Below are 19,706 nucleotides of genomic sequence, written 5' to 3'. Positions count from 1 at the left end.
GCTTCCATGACCTTTCCTTGTACAAGTTGTGCTGGTTTCCCCAGTATTGTGTACTGTCTCACCCTTCACCAAAGTTACCACTTATCTATTGCCTAGTTAGTATTCCCCCCGCCCCCATCCCTGGTAACCAACAAAGATTGTTACTTTTTGTTTGTAAACTTTTTCATAAGTTTTTACAATAGAGGTCTCATACAATATTTGTCCTTTTGTGATTGACTTATTTCACTCAGTGTATAGCCATTCTTTCTTATTGGCCATTTAGTCTGCCATTAGCCTTTTCATACAGTAGATCTGGAAAAGATCTACTCAGCGTTTACAAAGAAGAGTAAGGAACCCATGCTCTTAGGCTCCTGGAGGGTTATGGCTACAGAGCTATATCCTTCACACTGGGCCAGAATTTCTTCCAAAAAACCACATTAGGTTTTGCCATTCTCAGACTTTAAAACCTCTGTTGCCTATAGGAAAACATACAGACTTCTTTGGACATCAAACAGGTATAAATAAGCATACCTCACTTAAAAATGTTTTCCTTTTGTTCCCATTTCCCATCCCCCTTGCTTTCCCACTCCTTAGATAACTCCTCTGTTTTTGATCTGAATCCTTTTGTTTGTAAGTGTTCTTATGAAATACGTAGATTTATTTTTGCATGTTCACAAATAGTAGGTATGCACAAATTCTAAATTTGCACTGCAGGTATTATACTCTAGACATTATTTATTTTACCCTCAGCACTGTTTCAAAGATCTGTCCATGTTACTGACAGGAGCTTGGGTGGTGCAAGTGGTTTGCAATCAGCTGTTAACCTAGAGGTTGGCAGTTCGAACCCACCCAGTGGCTCCACAGAAAAAGGATCTGGGAAACTACTTCCATAAAGATTTAAAAAGAAAAAAAACCCAAACCCGTTTCCATCAAGTCGATTCTGAGTCTTAGGGCAGAGTAGAACTTCCCCATAGGGTTTCCAAGGGGCAGCTGGTGGACTCGAACCACTGACCATTTGGTTAGCAGCCAGACGCTTAACCACTGCACCACCAGAGCCCCTCCATAAAGATTATAGCCAAGAAAAACCCTATGGAGCAATTCTATTGTGTAATACATGAGGTTGCCATGAGTCGGGGGCTGACTTGAGGGCAGCTAACAGCAACAATCCATGTTATTGAGTATACATCTTGGTTGTTCCTTCTAACTGCTGCATGTTGTGGTTAGGTGCCATCAAATCGGTTCCGACTCATAGTGATCTAGGTACAACAGAACGAAGCTCTGTTGGTTCTGCGCCATCCTCATGATCATTGTTATGCTTGAGCCCACCATTGCAGCCACTGTGTCAGTTCATCTCGTTTAGGGTCTTCCTCTTTTTTGCTGACCCTCTATCAAGCCTGATGTCCTCTTCCAGGGACTGGTCCCTCCAGATAACAGTCCAAAGTATGTGAGACATAGTCTCGTCATCCTTGTTTCTAAGGAACATTCTGGTTGTACTTCTTCCAAGACAGATGTGTTCATTCTTTTGGCAGTCCATGGTATATTCAGTATTCTCTGCCAACACCACAATTCAAAGGCATTGATTTTTCTTCGGTCTTCCTTATTCATTGTCCAGCTTTTTCATGCGTACAAGGCAATTGAAAACAACATGGCTTGGGTCAGGCGCACCTTAGTCTTCAAGGTGACATGATTCTCTTAAGTCAGAAAAGATCGGGCACAAATACAAAAGTAGTATAAAACTGCAGAATAGCATACAGGAGGCTGAATCCTAAAATGCACTGAGGCTTGTAAAGATTCTAAGGACCAAAACATGGTTATGTTCAGATCATGAAGATAGATTAGACCGCTGCTTGGGCTCAGATGATGTCATGCTGATGGAATGAAGGCAGAGCTATGGAACTCCTCTCCTGGGTTGGTTTCAACTTTTCTATGAAAACTGATAGTGAAAATGATATTCAAATTCAGAAAGGGAGAATAAAGATGGTAGCAAGAGACTGAGGTCCAAGGAAGATGAGGCAATGATGAGAAAGCGCTCTGATGCTCACAGCAAGTTAATGCCCAAGGGTTAGGTGACTTACAGATCTGAATGAGTTTGTGATTTTTAAGCAGTATGGCCAGTACCAGAGGTGTGCAAAATGAAAGATTGTGCAATTGCTGTTTTTAATTTTCAAAAAAAGGGAGGAAAGTGGAGTTCTGCAATTATAAGATTCATGGGTTTCGTGTCTATCCTGGCACACTTCTTTAACTGATCATTAGGCAGGTGGTTTGTGAGGACTTACCCAGGAAGGGAAGAAGTGATTCCGCAGAGACCACCTGGGCACACTAGGAACGTGTCACATTAAATGGGTGTAACTTTTTTCCCATGTAGGTGGAATAAGTTGATTTTAGCAAGACTTTGGACCAAGTATCTCATGATAAGTTTATGAAATAGACGGTCAAATTGGGGCTATGTTACGATGACAGGTAGATTCATTGAGTTTACTGACTGGATTGATGTCAGCTTGGAAAGGTATTTCTAGTGACATGATATGGCTCCTTCTTTTACTCTGTCCTATTAATCAGTTTTATCACTGACTTGGATGAAACAGGCCCATCGCATTTGCATATCACATAAAGCTGGGAGCAAAAGCTAATAATTTGGATGAGGGAATCAGGATTGGAAAAAAGCTCAGCCATCTGAAATGATTGGCTGAAATTAAGATGGCCTGTAATAGCGATTAATGTAAAATTCTGCATATAGGTTTCTCAAATTACCAGACTAGTCAAGAATCAAGTGGACATGTTTTAAGGGCAGTTCATGTGAAGAAGACCTGGGATTTGTGACATTCCTGTCACTGTTATGTCCCTGTCATAGACTGTTTCAGTATAAGTGCAGCCTTTGGAACTTGGAAGGTGCAGTCTCTCTGACAGAAAATACCATGTTGTTAATTTATAGCTTCCACATTTTAAGAAGAATCTGGGAATTTTGTCATAAAAGGAATACTCCAAAGAATCATTGACTTTCTTATTAAAACGTAACTTTTTTAAACATTTTTTTTCTTGTGGTAAATGTGTATGTAACAAAACATTTACCATTTCAACATTCTTCACACGTACAATTCAGTGACATTAATTATGTTTAAAAACATAATTTTTGTTATGTACGTATGTGTGAAGTGAATCACCAGAATAATAGCTGTTTTCAAATGTTTAAAGGCTGAAAGAGAAATTAGCCATGTCTGTATTTATTTAGCTTTAAAAATAATAATAATGAAAAAACGGTATTGAGGGCTTACTATGGGGATGGAAATTATACCAGGCACTGGGGGTATAGTAGTGATTAAAAACAGAAAAACTGACTTCATCCATTCCCTTTGTGGCACTGACAGTCTGATGAGAAAGGCAGACGTTAACCAAATAATTACGTGAGTACATAGAAACCGCACCTGGGACGACTGCAGTGACGTGGAGGTACCTGGGGCCCTGAGAGCATGTTGTGAGGACATTTGCCTTGGTTAGTGAGTTCAGGGGAGGCTTTCTTGAGGAAGTGATGCTGGAGGTGAGAATGAGTTGGCACGAACCAGGCAAAGAGGTAAGGAAAAAGGGATCCAGGATGAGTGAGCATGGTGGTTGTGAGCAACAGAAAGTCAGTCAGTCTGGTGCATGCAGCGTGCGCTCCAAACCTGAAAAGGTAGGAAGGGGTCGGTCCACTCAGCCCTTGAAGGTCATGGTAAGAAGGTGATTATCTAGGGCCAGTGAAAGGCATTTGCTGGCTGTCTGATTTCCATTGGGGAAGATGCCGCCCGTGTGGAGCAGAGTGGATTGAGGCCAGAGAGGACGTGGTAAGCCACAGAGGACAGGTGTGTCATGCTATATCAGTGGAAGTGGAGTCCAACTCTGGACGTCTGTGGAAGAACGGGAAGGGAGCACTGCATTTGGGGCAGGAGATGGGGTTCCGAGCCCCAGCTTGCTCCTTACTGGCGTGGTCGCCTTGTGCAAGTTACACTAGTTCCCTGTCCCTGATTTAACTGTAAAATAGTTTTCTCAGAGGTTTTGTCAGGAGGGGATGATTTGATACACACGCCAATGATTGCATCTAATTTATTTTTATTCTTCCGAGAGATTTGGTAAACATGAATTGATTTTTTTTTTTTTTAAATGACATTTGAGCATCAATTCTAAATGCTCAAACTGGAACCAGCTGGATCAGGCACTGGGTTGACATCCCGAGTGAGCCAGAGCGGGCTGGAGCTGGTGTCACACGAGACCGTCAGTGGTGGGAATGTAGGTGACCATCGGTGTGAGCCCCCTTCTTCAGAAGGGTAACAGAAAGTCCTCCCCGCTCCCCAGCAGGCTTGCCCGCATTTCACAGATGAAGAAATTGACTATTTAGGTCGCATGGATAGTTCCCAGGAGAGCAGGACTCAGCCTCTCACCTTTCCATTCCGCGGTCCCGCAGGGTGAGTGACCTGGATTTGAGAGTGCTGTGAAGAACCGCACAACCGAAGTTGCCTAAAGCAGACTAGGGTGTCTACAGATGAGCTAGGTAGCAAACTTCAGAGGGCCAAAGGCAGGAGCAGCTGGTTTTTTTTTTTTTTTTTTTTTTTGGTTTTGACGGAGAGAAATTTATTTCCTCACAGTCAAAGTAGGCTCAAAGTCCAAATTCAGGGCGTCACCTCCAGGGGAAGGCTTTTTCTCTCTGTCGGCCTTCTTCTCTTCGGTGTTCCCCTGGACTAGGAGCTTCTTGGTGCAGGGACCCTGGTCCAAAGGACGCACTCTGCTCCTGGCACTGCTTTCTTGATGGTATGAGGTCCCCCCCCTTTTTTTTTTTAAATTAACTCTTTAAATAAACTTTATTTTTAGAATAGATGTAGAGTTATAGAAAACCTGTGACAATAGTACAGAGTTCACATATATCCCGCGGCCAGTTTCCTGTATCATTAACAGCTTTCTCCACTGAGAAAGTTATCCTTTCCCGTTTCCATGCTGAAGTCACTATGTGCAGCCCGCACTTGAGGAGTGGGAGCCAAGCTCCACCTCCCTGAGGATGGAGGGTCTACCTAAATTATTTCGGAAATCTTCTACATGAGAGATTTGTCTCTCCTCCCCATTTATTTATTCAATCATTTGTAATATAAGTATGGAGTCATGAGCCCTGGTGGTGCAGTGGTTAAAGCACTCAGCTGCTAACTGAAAGTTCGGTGGTTTGCACCCACCAGCTCCTCCTCGGGAGAAAGATGTGGCAGTCTGCTTCTGTAAAGGTTTACAGCCTTGGAAACTCCCCGAGGCAGTTCTGCTTTGACCTGTAGGGTCTCTGTGGTTTGGTTTTTTTTTGATGGAGTCATGGATATTTATTTGATGTTAGATTACAATCCAATGCACATTTATTGCTCAGATTTTTCCAGCTTTGACCATTAGAAGCTCTTTCAGTTGACTCCTGTGTCTCTGGCTTAGCTGTATCATTGTGATTTTTTTTTCTTTTTGAGCACTTCCCTATTTTCTGGCTCTACAGGATGCTCCAGACTCACCTTGTATGTTCTCTTCTGCAGTTCTAGAATCTGCCAGTTCTCCAAAGAACCTTGCTTCCTTTTATCGGAAAATAGTATTAGAAACCAAGATCTGGGCGCCAGTTGTAATAGCAACTCTTCTAAAACCACATCTTGAGTAGAAAAGACTGTTCAGCTATCATTCCAGAGGGTACTGAATTAGATCATTGTAATAATTTATTTGTTAATATTGTTGGAATATGGAAAGTATCTGCATGAACTGAATGGAATAATCCTAAGAATTTTTAAGGGAAAATTCTAAGAAATATTATTTTGTTACTCTTTTCTATTAATTTTTAAAAAACATCTATCCTTGATGCCATTTTATTTTATTTTTGGCATCTTTTACCAGAAGCCTAAGTCAAAACTTCAAAACAGTAATATGAAACAGGTTGGGATTAACTCTGGGATATTTGAAAGATTTGAGACTCCATTAGGAAAATTAACAAGCGTGGAGTCCAGGAAAGACATATAAGTCATATTTATGTAGAGAACAATACTTTCTTTTATATAAATAAACATTTTAAATTTGTGTATCCAACAGAGAATTGGGGGAGAGGTTTTTTGTTTTTGTTTTTTTTTTTCTTCCCATTTCTTATGGAGAGGGAAAGATAGTAAAAAAGAGAAGAAGAAGGGAAAAAAAAAAAAGACCATTGGGCATAGTTAACATTCTGGACAGTTGTCCTAACTGACTTCCGTTGTACAGGAGGAATTTTCCCTCTTAGAGGTCTGGCCTTTCCACAATTGAGATTTTCGTAGTCCAAAGTGTTTGCAGGTACATTAGACAACTTTTTAAAATGGTTTTAAACTGATTTGTATGGGTGTTTTTGCCGTTTTAATAATACTGATGAACATTTCTTGAAAACTTATTATTTAATTTTGTTTTGGCCCTGTTTGCTAGACAAGTATTATTCCATTTTGGTCTTCAGCATCTCCCGTTTCAATAAGCAAGTTGTATTTTTACAGCTCAGCCAGCAGCCTGGTCAGTAGAATCACAGGATCTGATAGGTGAATGTGTCAAATGTATATAGATTGTAAAAACCAAAATCATTGTCTGAGAATTAACAGATGTTTTTCCTGGGCTATATCCATCATTATTTGCCTAATCTCTTATATGTTAATTTTCCATCTCTTGGTTTAACTGTACAAAACAGCCTTTTAAATCAGTGTACGTAGAGAAGTGTTGAATTAAACTGATAGTCTGCAGTTGTAATTACTAGGAGGCATAGCAGTAATGAGGAAAAGAACCAGCAGGTAAAAACTGATGCAAAGGTAAATGAAGTGCTTGCTCTCTAATGAATAAGCAAACTCAGTGACTCAGTGCATCGAAAACTGAGTGAGGCAGAGATACCCATGGAGCCCTCGAATGAAAATAGCTGGAAAGCCTCAAGAGAACTGGAGGTTAGTGTAGAGATGGGGAAAAAAATAAAAGAAAGTTTCAGGGCTAGCGTTGCTGTGGGTCCCAAGGCTGGCAGAGGCTCCCAGGAGAATGTGAGACGCTGAGCATCTTCTCCAGGGTTCCTTGGAGGTGTTGAAGCCTATGCTTGAAGACCAGGAAACACTTTGATCTGGGACATGGCAGAAAGAAAATTTATTAAGTGTCCACTGTGTGCTAGTTGCTACTCTTGCAGTAGTTCTTGTTCTTGCATGAACTCTTTGAGGGAGAAGGATAACATTAGTTATGGTTTTACAAGTGACCAAAATGAAGCAAGAGCAGCTTGAGAATATGCTGTAAACCACACGGCAACCAATTGGCGGTGAACTCAGACCAGGGGCATCATTTTTTAATTTTTATTTTTATTGTGCTTTAGGTGAAAGTTTACAGCTCACGTTAATTTCTCATACAAAAATTTATACACATATTGTTATGTGACATTAGTTGCAATCCCTATAATGTGACAGCACACTCCCCCTTTCCACCCTGGGTTTCTTGTGTCCATTCAACCAGTTCCTGTCCCCTCCTGCCTTCTCATCCTGCCTCTGGACGGGAGCTGCCCATATGGTCTCATGTATCCGCTTGAACTAAGTTGCACACTCTTCACGAGTATTATTTTATAGTCCAGTCTAATCTTTGTCTGAAGAGTGGGCTTTGGGAAAGGTTTTAGTTCTGGGTTAACAGAGCATCCGGGGGCCATGGCTCAGGGGATTCCTTCAGTCTCAGTCAGACCATTAAGTCTGGATTTTTTTACGTGAACTTGAGTCAGGGGCATGATTTTTAATTTCAGAGCTGTTTAGGGACCAAGAGAGACAAAGCCAGTTCAGTGTAGCATAGGTACAAACTCTTCTGGCCTGGGGCAACCGTCAATACTTTCTGGAATTTCTGGGTTGAATTGGTTAAGAGAAAGGAGTTTAAAATGGTGGTGGTTAGGTTTAGGTAAGTTAAAGCATGTGAACAATGTGGGTTATGGTAGCATCTGTATCTTGAGATGGCCTGAGACTGGGCGGAGGCTGATGGTGGGTAGTCCTGATGTAGTACTGGGCCTGGGAATTGGCTGCAAAAGGTGGAAATGGGGTTATTTGATCCTTGTCTCACTTCACATTCACTTTGATTCTAGAACTGCAGGAGAGAATTCTACAGACTGAAGAGAGTGATTTATGAGTCTTCTTTTTGTGGGGAGAATAATACTTAGGGGTTACTCTTAGACTCTGACACACTGGTTGGTAGTATGTTAGTCCATTTGTGAATGGGACAGGAGAATGACTAAAACCACTGTGAATTGGACGGATGTAACATTTTAAAAATGGTGTGTTTCTGTTTACGGAGTAAATCTCAAGAGCAAATTAATTATATGTCTGCAATTCTTGAAGTTAAGTAGGCAGAATTTATTACCGGCCACATCTCTAGACTGGCCATTTTTTTCCTTTTAATAAAAATCCTTGTGGTTCCTTGTCTTCCCATTAGCTCATAGTTGAGAGCTGCGTTAAGTTGTCTGTGAGACGGAGTGTATCAGGCTGGCCTGATTAAAATTATCCATGAGAGATCAAGCGGACGAGGGACTTTTAGAATAATTAAAAAAGCATCGCTCGTCTTTAAAGATGAGATTTCAGAGATTTCTGAACTTCCCTGTAGGAAAGTGTGTTTATGTAATTAGATTCCAGTTCTCCAGGGAGCCCTTCTTTCCACACCTGGCATCCTGCCCTTTTATGGAATACTGTCTTCCCATGCAGGAGGCACAGGAGATGTTGAAAGGAACCCAGACTTGACTGAACTGAAACGTTTCCCGGCAAAGATCCCCGTGTGATAAGTTACACAACCAGTTACGGCTTCTGTTCACCTGTATGTTTATAAAAGGAGATGCGGGAGCAAAGTTGAAAATGGTAAATGGAAAAATCAAAGCAAATTGCATATCCTGCCTTTTCAGGCTAATCTGAGAAAAATTACACCAGCTCTTGGCAGATAGTCTCCTTGTGGTTAACGTTCAGTGGACATTTTGGCCCAAAGTTTTTATTTTTTTTTGTCTTTTCATTTTGAAGTCCCAAACTTTTCATTGCTGGGCTCTGTGAAATCAATCGTTCAGTTATTATCCCCATTTTACTATCATGTTTCGGGGGAAAAAAATGATTATTCTTAATGTGCTTTAAAATTGTGTCTTCTTTTGTCCTTCTAAAGCAAAGTCCATTGCTATAGACTATTTGAGTACTTTGCTCTATAGACCACTTCAGTTTTTTGCCCCTGTGTGTTTGTTAAAAACACATTTTAGCTCTTCTTGAAAAGGAACCCTTTCTGGCATAAAGCAAAATGTTATTGCTATAATGAGGCAGCATTTTAGAAGAAAATTACCCAGGTGTGAACTTCTTTTTTTTTTTTTAACCTACACATATAAAGCATTAATCTCATAGATTAAGGGCTTCTGAACGTGTGAAAACTTCTTTAGGGAAAGCATTTTCCTCAGCGAATAAGTAATGTTTTGTTTTCACTCAGCCGCTTGCTTTAGAACATTTCTCATGTAATTAAAATAATTTTTCCATTAGCTCAGAGTGGTTCTCAAAAGCTTCTTGACTTTTTTTTTTTTTTTTTAAATTCTGTCTTATTCTGCATTCAAAAAAAAAAAAAAAAGAATTAGTTCTGGCCTGGTCTTAACATAAAATAGTAGTATCCAACAGGAAAGGAACCCCCTGATGGCACAAGGATTAAGCACTCAACTGCTAACTAAAAGGTTGGTGGTTCAAGTCCACCAGCAGCTTCCTGGGAGAAAGACCTGGCCATCTGCTCCTGTAGAGATCACAGCCTAGGAAGCACTATGGGGCGGTTTTACTCAGTCACGTAAGGTCACTGTGAGTTGGAATCGACTCAGTGGCACCCAACAACAGTAACAGCATCTAACAGTAACCCAAATTATATCCAGGTCAACTCTAAGCAAGAGAATAAGACGATAGAAGAAACCCCCCAAACCAAAATGTACCATAGATCGCCCTAGTTATGTTAAGATTGATTTGAGGAACCTAATCAAACATACACTGGAAGGGCATGAAAAATATTTGAATTTAAACTTATAAAGAATTGAAGAGGAAAGGAGCCTGAAGTTTAAATGGTGGGAGTTTCCTTGATGTCTCATGTTATCTGCAGGAAGAGCGCACTAAACAAGGTTACATACTGAAACTGTAAAATCTGCGAATAGTCTTGTTTGTGGGAGGAGGTCACAAGAAGGTTATTTCTCTGGCTTTCTTCTTCTTGACAAGTAATCAGAGGAGTTCACGGATCTCCTAGTTTCCAGATACTTCATAGTTTTGAGAATGAATTTTTGCATCAGATTTTATATTACCCTTACTCTTGATTAAACTGTTTTGGTAGGACTGCACAATCAAGTAAGCTATATAATAATAGTTGCTTCAATGAAGACATAGTTTAGGATTAAATCATATAGAATTAACAAGGTTTAGTGTATGTTATAAATGTGACAACTGCCATATGTCTGTCATGCACAGAACTATTTTCTGTACAAAAAAAATCATTAAATTGTTCCTATGCTTGTTTAATTTCCTACACTGTTATTTTTTTAATTCACCCACCTGCCCATCATCCATCCATTTAGTCAATAAGCATTTATTGGACCATCCCCATGTATCACACGTTGGGCTTGGGTGCTGGGGAAACAGGGATGATAACTGTCTTTGAGGAGACGTTTTTTGTAAAAACCAGACTCACAGAGAAATAATTATCCATATGAGTGGAGTGATGTACATGCAAAAGAAGGTGTGTTTCATTGTGGCTGGAATGTGGGACTGGTGAAGACTTCCACAGAGGAGGGGATGTTTAAATTGAATCTAGAAGGATAAAACTTATTCACAAGGCTGAAAATAAGGGGAAGGGCATGTAGGAAAGTGAGGACCAGAAGTAGATACGCATTACAGTTCTTTAAGGACTTGCAAATATTTTACTATATTTGGAATCTAAGGGAGAAGTAATTGGAAATGATGCTGGAAAAGTAGGCAAGAAGGTCTCCTGTTCACCATGTTGAAGAGTTTAGACTTCGCCTGTAAGGAGTTACAAGGTACTGAAGGAACTGAAGCCAGATGAGTAATATCAGAAAATTTATATTTTTGAAAAATAAATTTGGCATGATTATAAGGAATTGTTTGGAGAGGGAAGAAAGAGATGCATGCCACAATCATCAGATGGCTTCTATTTTTTCAGTGAACTAGGAGGCAATTGTATATCATTGGGTTTTGTTGTCAGACACACTTAAGAGCCTCCATCTGAAGGTCCCTTTAACTTCCCTCAGCTAGGAGTTTTCATCAGTAAAATGGAGACAGCAGGTATTTTGCAATATTGAAAGTTAGTGTGTTCAAAATACCTTTCTTAAATTTCCAGGCCGATAATAACCAATTGCTATCGAGTCCGCTCCGACTAATTGCAACTCCACGTGTGTTAGAGTAAAACTGTGCTCCATAGGGTTTTCAGTGTCTGATTTTTTTAAAGTAAATCACCAGGCCTTTCTTCCACGGTGACTCTGGGTAGAGTCAAATTTCCAACCTTTCAGTTAGCTGCTGAGTGTGTGAACCATTTGTACCATCCAGACTTATAATAGACATTCAATAAATGGTAGATATTATTATTAGTTATTGAACTCTAAGTGCTTGGATTTGAATAGTAAAAATTATAAATGCTGCCAGCACTCAAGAAATTTACAGTAGTTTTACTATCTGAAAAAATAAACGAATACAAGAACACATTATATATCTTCTTTATTGCTTTTCTTTTTTTTATTGTGCTTTAGCTGAAAGTTTGCAGAGCAAATTAATTTCTCATTAAACAATTAATACACATATTGTTTTGTTACATTGGTTACCAACCCCGCAACGTGTCATTCTTCTCTTCTTGACCTGGGGTTCACCATTTCCATCCATCCAGCTTTTCTGTCTCCTCCTGCATTCTCATCCTTGCCCCTGGGCTGGTATGCCCATTTAGCCTCACATACATGGTTGAACTGCATGTGTTATTGTTGGTTTTATAGGCCAGTCGAATCTTTGGCTGAAAGGTGGACATCAGGAGTGACTTCAGTACTGAGTTAAAAGGGTGTCTGGGGGCCATACTCTGGTATTGCTTTTCTCATGTGAAAGATAGCCTCATTGAAAATAGACAGATCCATTCATTGATCCTGCTTATATGCTCCCAAATATTTTGAACCATTCAAAGTGTTTGGTGTTACTGACTTTAAAGTCTGATAGATGTGATTAAATACATTTCTCCCCAGATGGAACTATTTGTTTTATTTTTCTAAATACTGCAGAGATGAAGAAATCCTGTCTCCTATCCCAAGTGGGAATTTCTGGTACTACTTCCTTAACAGGTGATCTGTTGAGTTTCTACTTATCTTCTTCTGTGACTGGAGAGAGCTTTACCTTACAAAGCAGCCCAATCCATGTTTGGAAAGCTCCAGTTGTCAGAACATTCTCTTTGTGTAGCTGACACTGCTTCCTTTTAATTTCTACTCTGTTAACTCTTAACTTTCTCCTGAAACCACATGCAGTAAACCTAATGTGTCTTTCCCTTGCTACGCCCTCAGCTGTACGCCAAGACCCATCATTGCTCTTTTGAGTCTTCTCATATCCAGGCTCAGTATATCCCCAGGTTTTAAAGGGTTTACGATGGTTAATGTTGCTTTTCTTTCTTTTGCTAAAACAGTTTTGTTGAGGTATATTTGACCTAACAGTAAACTTCACGTATTTAAAGTATACAATTTCATAAGTTTTGATATATATATATATCTGTGAAACTATCATCACAATCAAGATAGTAAATGTATTATCACCCCAAAAGTTTCCTTGCTGCCTTTATAGTTTCGCTTTCCTGCCCCTAACACCCCACCAACTCTGACACTTCCCCCTGTAATCACTTATCTGTTCTGTCATTATTGATTACTTTACGTTTCCTAGAACTTTATGAAAATGAAATCATACAGTAGGCACTCTATTTTGTCTGGCTTTTTAAGTCAGCATAATTATTTAGAGATTCATCCATATTGTGTGTGTAATAATAGTTCATTCTGGTTACTGATTTTATTGTTGAGTAGTATTCTATTGTAGGGATATACCATGATTAGTTTATCCATTCACCTGTTGATGAACATTGGGTTGTGTCCTGTTATTGGCTATTGTAATTAAAGTAGCTATGACCATTGGTATACAAGACTTTGTATGAATATATGCTTTCTTTTCTCTTAGATAAATAGCTAGGAATAGAATGATTGGGTCATATGTTTCACTTTTAAAGAGATTTCCAAACCATTTTGCAAATTGGTTGCACCATTTTGCGTTCCCACCTGCAGTGTATGAGAGTTCTAGTTCTTTTGCAGCCTTGCCAATACTTGGTATGGTCAGTTTTTTACATTTTAGACATTCTAATGGTGTATAGTGGTATCTCTTTGTGGTTTTGATTTGCATCTCTCTAGCGGTCAAATATCAGCACATTCACCCATGGTGGACTAGTTTCAGCTGAGCTTCCAGACTAAGACAGACTAGGAAGAGGGACCTGGCAGTCTATTTCTGAAAAAAACTAGCCAGTGAAAACCTTAGGAGTAGCAGCGAAACATTGTCTGATATAGTGCCAGAAGATGAGCCCCTCAGGTTGGAAGACACTTAAAATACGACTGGGGAAGAGCTGCCTCCTCCAAGTAGAGTCAACTTTATTGACATGGATGGAGTCAAGCTTTCGGGACCTTCATTTGCTGATGTGGCACGACTCAAAATGAGAAAAAACAACTGCAAACATCCGTTAATAATCGGAATGTGGAATGTACAAAGTATGAATCTAGGAAAATTGGAAATCATCAAAAATGAAATGGAACGCATAAACATTGATATCCTAGGCATTAGTGAGCTGAAATGGACTGGTATTGGCCATTTTGAGTCAGACAGTCCTACGGTCTACTTTGTCAGGAATGACAACTTGAAGAGGAATGGCCTTGCATTCATCGTCAAAGTGAACTTTTCGATATCTGCCCTGAAGTACAACACTGTCATTGGTAGAATAGTTATTACAATTATTATTCAAATTTACACACCAACTACTAAGGCCAAAGAAAGAAATGGAAGATTTTTACCAACTTCTGCAGTCTGAAATTGGTCAAACATGCAATCAAGATGCATTGATAATTACTGGTGATTGGAATGCGTAAGTTGGAAGCAAAGAAGCAGGATTGGTGCTTGGAAAATATGGCCTTGGTGATAGAAACTACACTGGATATTGCAAGACCAATCTTGCAATGATAGAATTTTGCAAAACCAATGATTTCTTCATTGAAAATACCGTTTTTCAATGACGTGAATGGCAACTGTACATGTGGACCTTGCCAGATGGAATACACGGGAATCAAATCGACTGTATCTGTGGAAAGAAACAATGGAAAAGCTCAATATCATCAGTCAGATAAGGCCAGGGGCCAACTGTGGAACAGACCATCAATTGCTCCTATTCAAGTTCAAGTTGAAATTGAAGAAAGTTATAGCAGGTTCACGAGAGCCAAAGTATGACCTTGGGTATATCCCACCTGAATTTAGAGACTATCTCAAGAATAGATTTGACATATTGAACATGTATGACCAGAGCAGAAGAGTTGTGGAATGACATCAAGAACATCATACATGAAGAAAGTAAGAGATCATTTAAAAGACAGTAAAGAAAGAAAAGACCAAATGGATGTCAGAAGATACTCTGAATGTTGCTCTTCAACGTAGAGTAGCAAAAGCGAAAGGAAGAAATGATGAAGTAAAAGAGCTGAAGAGATTTCAAAGGGCGGCTCGAGAAAACAAAATAAAGTGTTATAATGACATGTGCAAAGACCTGGAGATAGAAAACCAAAAGGGAAGAACCCCCTCAGCATTCCTCAAGCTGAAAGAACTAAGGAATAAATTCAAGCCTGGAGTGGCAATATTGAAGGATTCTATGGGGAAAATATTAAATGATGCAGTAAGCATCAAAAGAAGATGGAAAGAATACGCAGAGTCACTGTACCAAAAAAAATTGGTCAACATTCAACCACTTCAGGAGGTGGCATATGATCAAGAATGAAGGAAGAGGTCTAAGCTGCTCTGAAAGCATTAGCGAAAAACACGTCTCCAGGAGTTGAGATGTTTTAACAAAGCGATGCAGTGCTGGAAATACTCACTTGTCTATGCCAAGAAATTTGGAAGACAGTTTACCTGGCCAACCAACTGGAGATTTGTAGCCATTGAAAAGAAATGTGATCCAACCGAATGCGGAGATTATCGTACATTATCCTTAATATCACACGCAAGTAAAATTTTTCTGAAGATCATTCAAAAGGCTGTTGCAGCAGTATGTCAGAAGAGAAGTGGCAGAAATTCAAGCTGGACTCAGAAGAGGATGTGGAATGAGGGATATCATTGCTGATGTCAGATGGATCCTGGCTGAAAGCAGAGAATACCAGAAAGATGTTTACTTCTGTTTTATTGACTGTGCAAAGGCATTCAATTATGTGGATCATAACAAATTATGGATGACATTGGGAAGAATAGAAATTCCAGAACACTTAATTGTGCTCATGAGGAACCTGTACTTAGACCAAGAGGCAGTCGTTCGAACAGAACAAGGGAATACCGCCTGGTTTAAAGTCAGGAAAGGTGTGCGTCAGGATTGTGTCCTTTCACCAAATGTATTCTATCTGTATGCTGGACAGATAATACAAGAAGCTGGACTGTATGAAGAAGAACAGGGTATCAGGATCAGAGGAAGACTCTTTAACAACCTGCAATATGCAGATGACACGACCTTGCTTGCTGAAAGTGAGGAGGACTTGGAGTACTTACTGATGAAGATAAAAGACCACAGCCTTCAGTATGGATTACACCTCAACATAAAGAAAACAAATATCCTCACAGATGGACCTGTAAGCAGCATCATGATGAATGGAGAAAAGATTAAAGTTGTCAAGGATTTCCTTTTAATTGGATCCACAATCAACACCCATGGCAGCAGCAGTCAAGAAATTAAATGATGAATTTCATTGGGCCAATCTGCAAAAGACTTCCTTAAAGTGTTAAAAAGCAAAGATGTCATTTTAAGGACTATGGTACACCTGACCCAAGCCATGGTGTTTTCAGTAGCCTCATATGCATGTGAAAGCTGGACAATGAAAAAGGAAGACAGAAGAATTGATGCCTTTGAATTATGGTGTTGGTGAAGAATATTGAATATACCAAGGACTGCCAGAAGGACAAATAAATCTGCCTTGGGAGAAGTACAGCCAGAATCTTCATTAGAAGCGAGGATGGGGAAACTTCTCACATACTTTGGACATGTTGTCAGGAGGGACCAATCCCTGGAGAAGGACATCAAGCTTGGTAAAGTAGAGGGTCAGCGAAAAAGAGGAAGACCCTCAACAAGATGATTGACACAGTGGCTGCAAAAGTGGGCTCAAGCATAGCAACAATTGTGAGAATATCATAGGACCTGGTAGTGTTTCATTCTGTTGTACATAAGGTTGCTATCTATGAATCAGAACCAACTCTATGGCACCTAACAACAACCCAGTGGTTAATGATATTGTGCTTGGTTTCATGTACTCATTTGCCAAATGTATGTCTTCTCTGATGTTTTATTCAAATCTTTTGTCCATTTTTAATTATTACTGAGTTTCTAGAGTTCTTTATACGGTATGGATACAAGTTCTCTGTTGAATATATGCCTTATGGATATTTTTCACCTAGTCTATGGCTTGATATTTTCATTCCCTTAACAGTGTCTTTCAAAGAGCAAGAGTTTTCAATTTTGTTGACATCTAACTTATCAATTTTATTTTTTATGGGTCTTGCTGTTGGTGTCATATCAAAAAAAAATCTTTGCCTAACTCAAGGTCAAAATATTTTCTTATATGTGTTTTTCTAGAAGTTTTATAGTTTTAGCTTTTAAATTTAGGTTTATAATCCATTTTCATTAGAAACTTTTTACATTAGAATAATTATAGATTTGCAGAAAGTTTCAGATATAGTACAGAGTTCTTGTATTTTTCTCATCCACTTTCTCCTATTATTAACACTTATATAGCCGTGGTACATTTCTCAAAGCTAAGCAACCAGCACTGGTCCATTAGTTTTAACTAAACTGCAGACTTTATTTAAATTTCACCAGTTTTACCACTTGTGTTTGTTTTCTGTTTCAGAATTCAGTCAGGATACCACATTGTGTTTATTTGTCATGTCTCCTTGTCTCCTCTGGTAACGTGACAGTTTCTCAGACTTACCTTGTTTTATCATGACTTTGACAGTTTTGCGGAGTATTTTGTAGAATGCCCCTCAACAACTACGTCAATTGGCATAACAAAGTTTATTAAGAAAATGTTCTGCATCCTACTTCGGTGAGTGGCGCCTGGGGTCTTAAAAGCTAGCGAGCCACCATCTAAGATGCATCAGTTGGTCCCAACTCACCTGGAGTAAAGGAGAATGAAGAACACTGAAGTCACAAGGAAAGTATTAGCCCAAGAGACAGAAAGAGCCACATAAACCAGAGACTGCATCAGCCTGAGACCAGAAGAACTAGTTGGTGCCCAGCTACCACAATGACTGCCCTGACAGGGAACACAACCGAGAGTCCCTGATGGAGCGGGAGAAAAGTAGGGTGCAGAACTCCAATTCTGGTAAAAAGACCAGACTTAATGGTCTGAGACTGGAGGAACCTCAGAAAGCATGGCGCCTGGGCTCTCTGTCAACCCAGCACTAGAAACATTCCTGAGGCCAACTCTTCAGACAAAGATTAGACTGGATGTGGGACATAAAATGATACTCATGAAGAGTGTGCTTCTTAGCTTAAGTAGATACATGAATCTAAATGGGCAGCTCCTGTCTGGAGGTGAGATGAGAAGGCATAGAGGGTCAGGAGCTGGTTGTATGGACACAGGAAATCAGGAGTGGAAAGGAGGAATGTGCTGTCACAGTATAGGGAGAGCAGTTAGGGTCACATAACAATGTATGTATAAATTTTTATATGAGAGACTAACTTGAATTGTAAACTTTCACTTAAAGTACAACAATAAAAATAAAAAGAATGCCTCTCAACTTGAGTTTGATGTTTTTCTCTTGATTAGGCTGGAGTTATGTTTTTTGGGGGGATGCGCCGTTCTCATCAGCTCATACAAAGGGTACGTGTGTCAATAAGACTTGTCACCAGATTTCTCCACTGTAAAATTAATCCTCTTTCTCTACTTCCGTACTCTGTTCTTTGGAAGCAAGTGACTAAACGTAGCCCATGTTCAAGGAGGAGAGAATAAAGCTCCACCTTCTAGAGAAGGAATTCTTTTAGAAGAAGGATTTTTCTCTTTTTAATTTACTTATTCAATCACTTACTATGTCAGTATGGACTTGATATGGATTGAATTGTGTCCCCAGAAAACGTGTATCAACTTGGCTAGGCCATGATTCCTAGTATTATGTGGTTGTCCACCATTTTGTGATCTGATGTGATCATCCTATGTGTTGTAAATCCTAACCTCTATGATGTTAATGGGAAACCCTGGTGACATACTAGTTAAGAGTTCAGCTGCTAACCAAAAGGTCAGCAGTTCGAATCCACCAGGCGCTCCTTGGAAACCCTATGGAGCAATTCTACTCTGTCTTATAGGCTTGCTATGAGTCGGAATCCACTCGATGGTAATGGGTTTGGTTTTCTGGTTTTAGAATGTTAATAAAGCAGGATTGGAGGCAGTTATGTTAATGAGGCAGGGCTCAGTCTAGAGGATTAGGTTGTATCTTGAGTCAATTTCTTTTGAGATATAAAAGAGAAAATCTAGCAAAGACGAGAGGGACCTCCTACCACCAAGAAAGCAGAGTCAGGAGCAGAGCATATCCTTTGGACTCGGGGTTCCTACACTGACAAGTTTCCTAGACCAGGGGAAGATTGATGACAAGGACCTTCCCCTAGAGCCGACAGAGAAAGCTTTCACCTGGAGCTGATGCCCTGAATTCGGACTTCTAGACTCCTAAACTGAGAGGAAAATATATTTCTGTTTGTTAAAGCTATCCATTTGTGGTATTTCTGTTATAGCAACATTAGATAACTAGGACAGGACTCGTGTATATTTATTTTATGCTTTGAGTTATAATCGAGTATGGTTATTTATTTTGTTGCTCAACTGGTTCCAGCTTTGGCCACTGGGAGGTCTTTCACATTGGCTCCTTTGTCCTTTGATTGCTCTCATCTTTTTTTTCTTTCTTGAGTATCTTATTTTTTGATACTACAAGATGCCTCAGGCTTATCTCATATTTCTTTTGCCCCATTCCTAGAATCAGCCATTTATCAAGGGAGCCCTGGTTCCTTTTATTGGAGTATGGTATTTAGAAACCAAGGTTGAGGCACTGGGTATGCTTGTGGCTTGTAGCTGCTACTGGGGTGTCACTGTGTCTCAGTGATAGAATTAAAAATATATGTATGTATACTAACAGCTATATACTGTATTTTAATGAAAATAACACGGGTGTTTCACATTTTTCTGCCAACTGCGCCCTCCCCGAGTGAGGCATTTTCATAAGCATGCTATGCTAATTTTTTTACAGCTACATGTAAAATACCTCATGGATGGAGGGTATATTAGGCAAAAAAAAAAAAAAGTGTAACGCATTTTTTGCATAAGTATACAGTACATGTATCTATAATTATTTCTGCATCTATTTGCATCTACATTTAAGCTAAATTGATGTCTCTGACTCTAATCCAGTACCACATGTTCATTCTAACATGGTTCATTGCTTGTC

Source organism: Trichechus manatus, unplaced genomic scaffold, assembly GCF_000243295.1.
Source record: "Trichechus manatus latirostris isolate Lorelei unplaced genomic scaffold, TriManLat1.0 scaffold00025, whole genome shotgun sequence".
NCBI classification, from domain to species: Eukaryota; Metazoa; Chordata; class Mammalia; order Sirenia; family Trichechidae; genus Trichechus; species Trichechus manatus.
This window is presented reverse-complemented; position numbering follows the sequence as displayed.